At 47.4% G+C, this 8,022-nt stretch overlaps 1 protein-coding gene across 11 annotated transcripts in view; it reads right to left on the reverse strand.

The window, feature by feature from the left end:
* Window positions 1-8,022, reverse strand: part of HNRNPF (heterogeneous nuclear ribonucleoprotein F) — a 23,753-nt gene that overhangs the window by 3,378 nt on the left and 12,353 nt on the right. For 6 of the 11 annotated variants that reach the window (XM_011978553.1, XM_011978552.1, XM_011978555.1 and 3 more), the window contains exons 2-3: window positions 7,800-7,934; window positions 5,992-6,050 (exon numbers count right to left, since the gene is read on the reverse strand). The exons of 1 other annotated variant lie outside the window; for it this stretch is intronic. The gene's annotated coding sequence lies outside the window, so the exon portion shown is untranslated. Of the gene's footprint in view, window positions 1-5,991; window positions 6,051-7,593; window positions 7,740-7,799; window positions 7,966-8,022 lie in introns of those variants that run through there. 4 more of the 11 variants (XM_011978560.1, XM_011978559.1, XM_011978554.1 and 1 more) reach the window with 3 other exon arrangements.

Here is an 8,022-nt window from a genome sequence, read left to right on the forward strand (position 1 = left end):
CTCACTGCAACCTCCGCCTCCCAGGTTCCAGTGGTTCTCTCCCCTCAGACTCGCGAGTAGCTGGGATTACACAGGTGTGTGCCACCATGCCCAGATAATTTTTTTTGTTTTTGTTTTGAGACAGTCTCAATCTGCCACCCAGGCTGGAATGTAATGGCACAATCTCAGCTCACTGCAACCTCCGCCTCCCAGGTTCAAGAAATTCTCCTGTCTCAATCTCCTGAGTAGCTGGGATTACAGGCCACCACACCCAGCTAATTTTTTGTATTTTGAGTAGATACAGGGTTTCACCATGTTGGCCAGGCTGGTCTTTAATTCCTGACCTCAGGTGATCCGCCCGCCTTAGCTGCCCAAAGTGCTGGGATCACAGGCATGAGCCACCATGCACAGCTGGAAATCTAATGTTTCAAAGTGTCATTTTACATCAAGCATAATAGGTACAAGCTGCTAGTCTTTTCAAGCAATATGGGCTCATCATGTGGGGAAAAATGCTCCATTTAAAAAACCCCACAATTTAAAAAACAGACAAAAAGTATAGGTTAGTGCAATTTAAGAAAAGGAAAAGCAAATTCATAATAAATGAAATGCTCAACTGCACTAGCTTCAGGGAAAACTAAATTAGTAACAAGTAGTTACCATTTTGACTGATCATATTAGTAATTTTAAAGTTTGATGTAGCCATTGCAGATGACATTTATCATACAGTGCTTCGTTATTTCAAATTGACAATGTCTAAAGGGGTAATTGTGTAAATCTTTTAAATTTGCCTGTGTCTACACCAGATTATAAAGATAACAAGACATGTCTCCTCTCCCAATAACAAGCATAATGACACAAATGAAACAGAACAGTATGTGATATCCTGAACACATCACCAAGACCAAATACCCGGCATTTACTCATGAACTGTGACTTGGCATGCAAGGGCTTTGAAAGTTTACAGCCTAAGTAAAAGACGTCACCCTTGCTAATGAGTGGAACATGGAAGCCTCTGGGACAAGAGTCAAGGGGAGCTTAACCAGGATTGCTCATTGCCTACCTCAAATGTATTGACTATGTACATCAACTCAATCAACTTTTATAAAATAATCCTGAAGGGCAAAGGATTGGGCATAAATAATCCTATCTCCAATTCTCAAACTGTGCTTTGGGTCTGCAATAAACACCGGGGTTTAGCCTCCACCTTAGAATGTAATGGTCCCTGCCTCCCCAGGCCTTACCTAAATCCCCTGCAGCAGCACATGGCCACGGCAACATGCTGACCTGGCAGAGCAAGGTCACAGCAGCTTCTTCCTCTCCTGCCCATGGAGGGAATTCTGTGCTAACAGCTCAGAAGCTCCTCCTTGGAAAGTCAGGGCAAGTTTGCATCGTGTCTCTTGGGATAATGGGTCTGGGATCGCACAATTACAGGTGGGGGCTCCTTATGCAATTCCATTCCTAACACCCGGTCAGCCTAGGCACCACCTGTCCTTTTGTTTTTGACCATACCCTGGTCTTGCTCCTCAAACATGGAAAGTATCTGAAGGCCTCCCTCAAGTTCTGTTCCCAGCCTTCGGTCCAGCCATCATTCTGGGTGGGGGAGATGAAGCCATAATCCACTAACCATTTTCTCCGGGACCCTACACCTCCAATGATTTCACCATTCCCTGCAGGAAACCCCATCCTAATCACATCCTCCTCCCTCCACCACAACTGCTATCCCCCTCCTTTGTAGGAACCCTGGCTTCCTTATCCACACAGCCTCTCATTCTCTCCTCATTCTTCATAATCCAGCTTAGAGCAAGTATCATTTTACGTTCCTTCCTCACAATACATGGAATTCATTCAATGAACTTCTTCCTTAACTGTACGCACCCAGTAAAACCAGAGCTCTCTGTAAGATTCCAAACAAATATCTGACTACTCCATGGATGTATTGAGTGGCTCAGCTGCACACAGACAGGCCAAATGGTGCCTCTAGGCTACGATTTCTCAGCCTCAGGACTACTGACATTTTGGACCAGACAGTTCTTTGTGGTCTGGGGGCAGGCCCAGGCACTGTAGGATGTTTAGCTGCATGCCCACTTAGCTGGTCTCTGCCCACTAGATGCCAGCAGCACCCTCCACCTCCTGTTCTGACAACCAAATGTCTCCAGACATTCCCAAATGCTCTCTGGTGGCTAATGCTGCCCTCAAGTTGTCAAATACCATAGAAAATCAGGGTGAGGCCGGGCACAGTGGCTCCAACCTATAATCCTAGCACTTTGGGAGGCCAAGGTGGGTGGGATCATTTGAGGTCACGAGTTCCAGACCAGCCTGGCCAATAGACAAAACCGTGCCTCAACTAAAAATACAAAACACTAGACTGGGTGTGGTGGCTCATGCCTGTAATCCCAGCACTTTGGGAGGCCGAGGTAGGTGGATCACGAGGTCAGGAGATCAAGACCATCCTGGCTAACGCGGTGAAACCGTCTCGACTAAAAATACAAAAAATTAGCCGGGCGTGGTGGCGGGCGCCTGTAGTCCCAGCTACTTGGGAGGTTGAGGCAGGAGCATCGCTTGAACCTGGGAGGCAGAGGTTTCAGTGAGCCAAGATCACATCACTGCACTCCAGCCTGGGCGACAGAGACAAAAAAGAATTACCTGGATGTGGTGGTGGGCGCCTGTAGTCCCAGCCACTCAGGAGGCTGAGGTGAGAGAAAACCAGGAAGCGGAGTTTTCAGAGTGGAGATCACACCACTGCACTCGAGCCCAGGTGACAGAGTGAGAATCTTGACTCCACAAAAACAAAACAAAACAAAACACCCACCACACAAGAAGAAAAAAAAAAAAAAAGAAAATCAGAGTGAACAGCCTTAAGAGTAAGCAGGCCATCAATATCGCCCACTGTCCTACCCCAGCACCCTGCTTGTCCAAAGCCCTTCAGATGTCTGGGGCAGCCTTACAGATTCTCACCTCCTCTCCAGCTGGTCGACATTACTCTAGGAAGTGGACTTTGTGAAGTCAAGTCAGAGTCTAGGAGTTTGTAATCAAGTAGTGGGTCCCTTACAGCGGACATTATGAACAGCTCTGCTCTGGGTCCAACCTCACATACGTCGGGGTCCATGCTTTTTTCTTTCTTTCACATACCCCGGGGTCCATGCTTTTTTCTTTCTTTCCCCTTTCTCCACTGAGCACTGTCTACTTGGAAATTAAACATGCTCAGTTCTACCCAATCATGTCATACCTCCCCTGCGCCAACTTTGTCTCTAGCTACTTGTTGATTTGTTTAGTAAAATCTTGTCAAAAGGTCTCTACTGTCACTTCTACTCCCCACCATTAAAACTGCACGATCAAGGTCAAGAGTGGTGGCTCACCAGAGTCAGGAGTTCAAGACCAGCCTGACGAAAATGGTGAAATCCTGCCTCTACCAAAAATACAAAATTAGCTGAGCATAGTGGTGGACACCTATGCTGAGCGCAGTGGCTGACGACTTTAATCCCAACACTTTGGGTGGCTAAGGCAGGCAGATCACTTGAGGTCAGGAGTTTCAGACCAGCCTAGCCAACATAGTGAAACCCCGTCTCTACTAAAAATACAAAAAATTAGCCAGGTGTGGTGGCGGGCGCCTGTAGTCCCAGCTACTCAGGAGGCTGAGGCAGGAGAATGGCATGAACCCGGGAGGCAGAGTTTGCAGTGAGCCAAGATTGCGTCACTGAACTCCAGCCTGGGCGAAACAGCAAGACTCTGTCAAAAATAAATAAATAAATAAATAAATTTAGCCGGGCATGGTGGCGGGCACCTGTAATCCCAGCTACTCCGGATGCGGAAGCAGGAGAATCGCTTGAACCTGGAAGGCAGAGGTTGCAAGTGAGCTGAGATCGTCCAGATTGTGCCACTGCACTGCAGCCTAGGTGACAAGAGTGAGACTTGTGTAAAAAACAAACAAAAAAAACCTACATGATCCTACCATACAGATCTTCACGGCAAGAAAATGAGTGAATGTTTTCATCTTCATCTTAACCATTCCTTCCCGGAAATCCTCTCCCTTTCACTCCCTGTTGGCAATTACTCTTGGTTTTCCAGTTAATTCCTTAGACACTCTTAGTCTCTGAGTCCTTCCTTAACCATAGGGAATTGGGCTTGGGCCCAGTCCTCTTCTCAGTGGCCCCACCTGCTCCCAGGGTCTCCATAATCATCTCCAGGGTCAGGAGATATGCAAGCCTCCAGTCTTTGGCTCCCTGAAGCCCAGACGGGTAGATACAACTCTACTCCACAGGTTCTCCTCTGTGCCACAACTGAACCTCACATTCTCTCTTCTGTCACACTCCAATAGCAGCATGACTGCCCCTATCTGCACCCAGAGATCCTAGAAGGAAACTGGAGTAATCCCTGACCTTCTCTCAAGCCCTCAAATCCAATCAACTCATCAACTCCCTTGGGTGATCCCATTCTCCACAGTATCCTCATCCCTAAATCCTATTCAACTCCTTGATTTCTTCAGCAATAAAGGTGCCTCATAGCTCTACGCTGTTCCTAACACATTGTAATGGCAGCCTATGAACTCAGTAATTCTCTTGTGAGTTATCAAATTGTCATTTTATCTCATACTGTATTTCTCCTATTCTAATTCCTGTATGAACAAACAGCCAATTCCAGACTACTGATCTCTTTTAAAGTATTCCAAGCATAGGCCTGTAATCCCCAGCACTTTGGGAGGCGGGCGGGTCACCTGAAGTCAGGAGTTCAAGACCAGCCTGATCAACAAGGAGACACCTCATCTCTACTAAAAATGCAAAATTAGCCAGGCGTGGTGGTGCATGCCTGTAATCCCAGCTACTCAGAAAGGCTAAGGCAGGAGAATCGCTTGAACCCAGGAGGCAGAGGTCGCAGTGAGCCAAGATCGCATCACTACACTCTAGCCTGGGCAACAGCAGCAAAACTCCATCTCCACAAAAAACAAAACAAAACAAAACAAAACAAAAAACAACAACAAAAAAACATTTTCCAAGCATACTGGCTAAGCCTTACTGCAATCCCATCTACGGCTCAGGTGTACTTTTAAAACTAATCACTGTCCTGCTTCCAAGTCCTCAGTGGTTTCCCATGGACCTCAGAACAAGGACCACTGGCTCAGTTGGGTGCCTCAGGCCTTGCAACTTTTGCCTGCAACACTCTTCTACCTAAGCTCACTTCACTTCCTTTTTTCTCCTGGAATGTGCCAAGCTCTCTGCTCCTTCAGTGACGCACATAGTTGACACTCATGGTTAATTCTCTCCCCAAATATACTCTGTTCAACCTTCTGTCTACCTAAATCCCACTAATCCTTAAGGTCTAAGCTCAAATACACCACCTTTCTCAAATGTCTTCACATTATCCAAATTGTCTCATGCTCTACACTACCACAGCACTCTTGCTGTGTTGTTAAAGGGGTCTTCAAACCCACAATGGGAGCCTATTGGGGAGACACTTGTGCCTGTTTTGTTGGTCACCATGACCCCATCCTCAGTACAGGCTTGACCCAGCTGGCCCAAGATTAGCCAGGATTAACTGCTGCCCATGTGCAGGGGGGTCAACACCTTCCTCAAGAATGCAGTAGCCTGCCTGGCTAGGCTGAAAAAGACACACAAGCAGCATCAAAAAACAAAAACAAAAAAACACATTTCATAGAAGAATTACTTAAAATGCCTAATCTCTTACATGTCGTGTTTTGCACCAGGAAATGTTTCAGAAGCAGAATGACTTCCTCTCTGAAGACAAAGTGAAGAGACCATTCCTTTCCAAAACACATGTGTACACACCACTTAAAACACTTACTGCTTATTTTTACTCCAGAATTAGTTTTCTTTTCCATTTCTCAGAAGTCCTAAGGCTTTTCATTAACTAAAACTCAAGCTGAAAAGAGCCCTGTGGTGTCCTGCTCAAGGTTAAAGTTTGTGACAAAACTTTTTTCACTCCAGGCTGCTAAGCAAATTTGAGTATAACAAATATAAATACTGCAGCTGAAAAAGGGCTCTTCTTAAAATAGCTCACCTTAAAAACAACCGCGGATGCCTTCAGTGGGAGACACTTCTGGATGGTAATGAACTGTCCTAAAAAAACAGAGCGATATTGGCTGTATGGTCTCAAGATCCTGGGCACTGGCTCTGGGATCAGAACTCCAGGTAAGGACAGGATATAGCTGGGAAGCCCTTTACATAGCGCCTGGGTTTAAATTAAATCTCACACCCCATCCGCCTAACAGCATTTTGGAAGTATTATCTTTTCACAGGGCAATACAGAGCACAACAAAAGAGAAAGGCCTTATTGATCTTGATTAGATTTACTCTTGATGAGATTCTCCTGCCTCAGTAGGTAGTATTACAAGCGTGAGCCACCACACGCAGCTAATTTTTGTATTTTTAGTAGAAACGAAATTTCACTGTGTTGGCCAGGCTGGTCCTGAATGCCTGACCTCAGGTGATCCGCCCGCCTCTGCCCAATTCCTGAGTTTCTACACTGAGGACCCTAAGTGCTGGGAGGAAATTTAAACATCAGGGGCAGGGCACTTGGGAAGTAGGTGGGTGGGGAGAAGTGACAACCACAGGGGATTTGACCTTAAGACCCCTCTTTCACTGGGATAGCACGGGCATGGGGCAACGGTGCTTGATAGAAATTGTTATAGGAACACCTCTGTAAGCAGTGTGGAGACACATCCAAAAGATACTTCCAGTTTTATTGGGTAACTTCTTTGAAATATGCTTCACTAAAAAATACATCACAATCACTAGATCACCAACATCCCAGTAATAACGCTGCCTCATAGGACTAGGACACGGACTGAGGGCTATGGAATTCTGAGAACTAAGCTGCATGAGTTTTGGAAATGTGGAATTAGTAAAATCAACTAATTTTGCTGAACCTGACGTCTTAAAATGAAGACAATCGCATCTGCCTTGTCTTGCAAACTTCCAGTGATTATTACATAAGACACTCTTGGGGGGTGTACAAATGAAAAGCATTACATTTATTAGGAAACCTATTCAGGGGTGAAATAGTTTCAAGTACTCTGGAATCAGGTTTTCAAAAGGCTTCAACAATCGTCTTGTTGAAGGATCTGAAGGGTGGAACCCAGTCATCTTAATGATCTGATCCACTTCTGCCCTAGTTTATCCCTGCGTGATCCACAGACCAACACCCTGAGGCCTCTGGGGACATGCACAACCTGGCAGCCAGACCCACGTACACCCATTTACCCCAATGGACCAGTCGCTGTGAGCCTGTAGACCACGGCCATAGCGTACCGCCAACGCACGCGGAGGAAGAGTCTGGTCTCCCCGCCCTCAGAGCCAGGAAACCGCTGGGGGCGGGGAAGGCTGCTCAGCTCCCCCAGGTGACTGGACAGGGAGGTTTTCCGAGCAAGCTTGCACGCGGTCTACCTAGATAATTAAAACAGCGACCCTAAAACAGATCTAGGTGGGGGCTAAGAATCTCCATTTCCAAAAAGCGCTCTCGAACGAGCTCTTCGCTGTGATACAGGTTGGACGGGATTAACGCTTGCCTTCAGGCAGAGCCAATCAAGATAAACAGGGCGCGCCGGAGTCCTACTAGTCCGGCTATCTGCAGAGTAAACAGGGCCGTTCAAGCACCACCCACCTCGTTTTCTTTTGTTCAGGACAGGACTCGAGGAGGAACCCGGGCCTCCCCTCCTAGACACACTCCCGTGCTCCCCGGGAAACCGGGTAGCATTCTCGCTAGGCGGCTGGTAGCGCGTTCGGCCGCGCCGCCCCCATTACTCAGTTACACTCTCAAACCAAAGTCCACCCGGTCGGGCCCACGGACTTTCATGCTCTAAGACTTACCACGGAGGCGAGCGGGACTGGTTTCTGTTGCTACCAGGCAAGCGCGGCTGGCAGCCAAGAGCCCCGAAATTCCACCGAAGCTCAACCACGCAGAGGGCTCCGGGGAAAGTCCAGGTGCATCTTTTTGTTCTCAACCTGCAACAGAAATCCAAGTGGTGGGGAGCCCCTTCCGCGAGGTGGGAGGCCCGGACGCGCGATAAGCGTGTTTTGGCGGGAAGCAGCG

Source organism: Mandrillus leucophaeus, unplaced genomic scaffold (assembly GCF_000951045.1).
Source record: "Mandrillus leucophaeus isolate KB7577 unplaced genomic scaffold, Mleu.le_1.0 Scaffold197, whole genome shotgun sequence".
Taxonomy (NCBI): Eukaryota; Metazoa; Chordata; class Mammalia; order Primates; family Cercopithecidae; genus Mandrillus; species Mandrillus leucophaeus.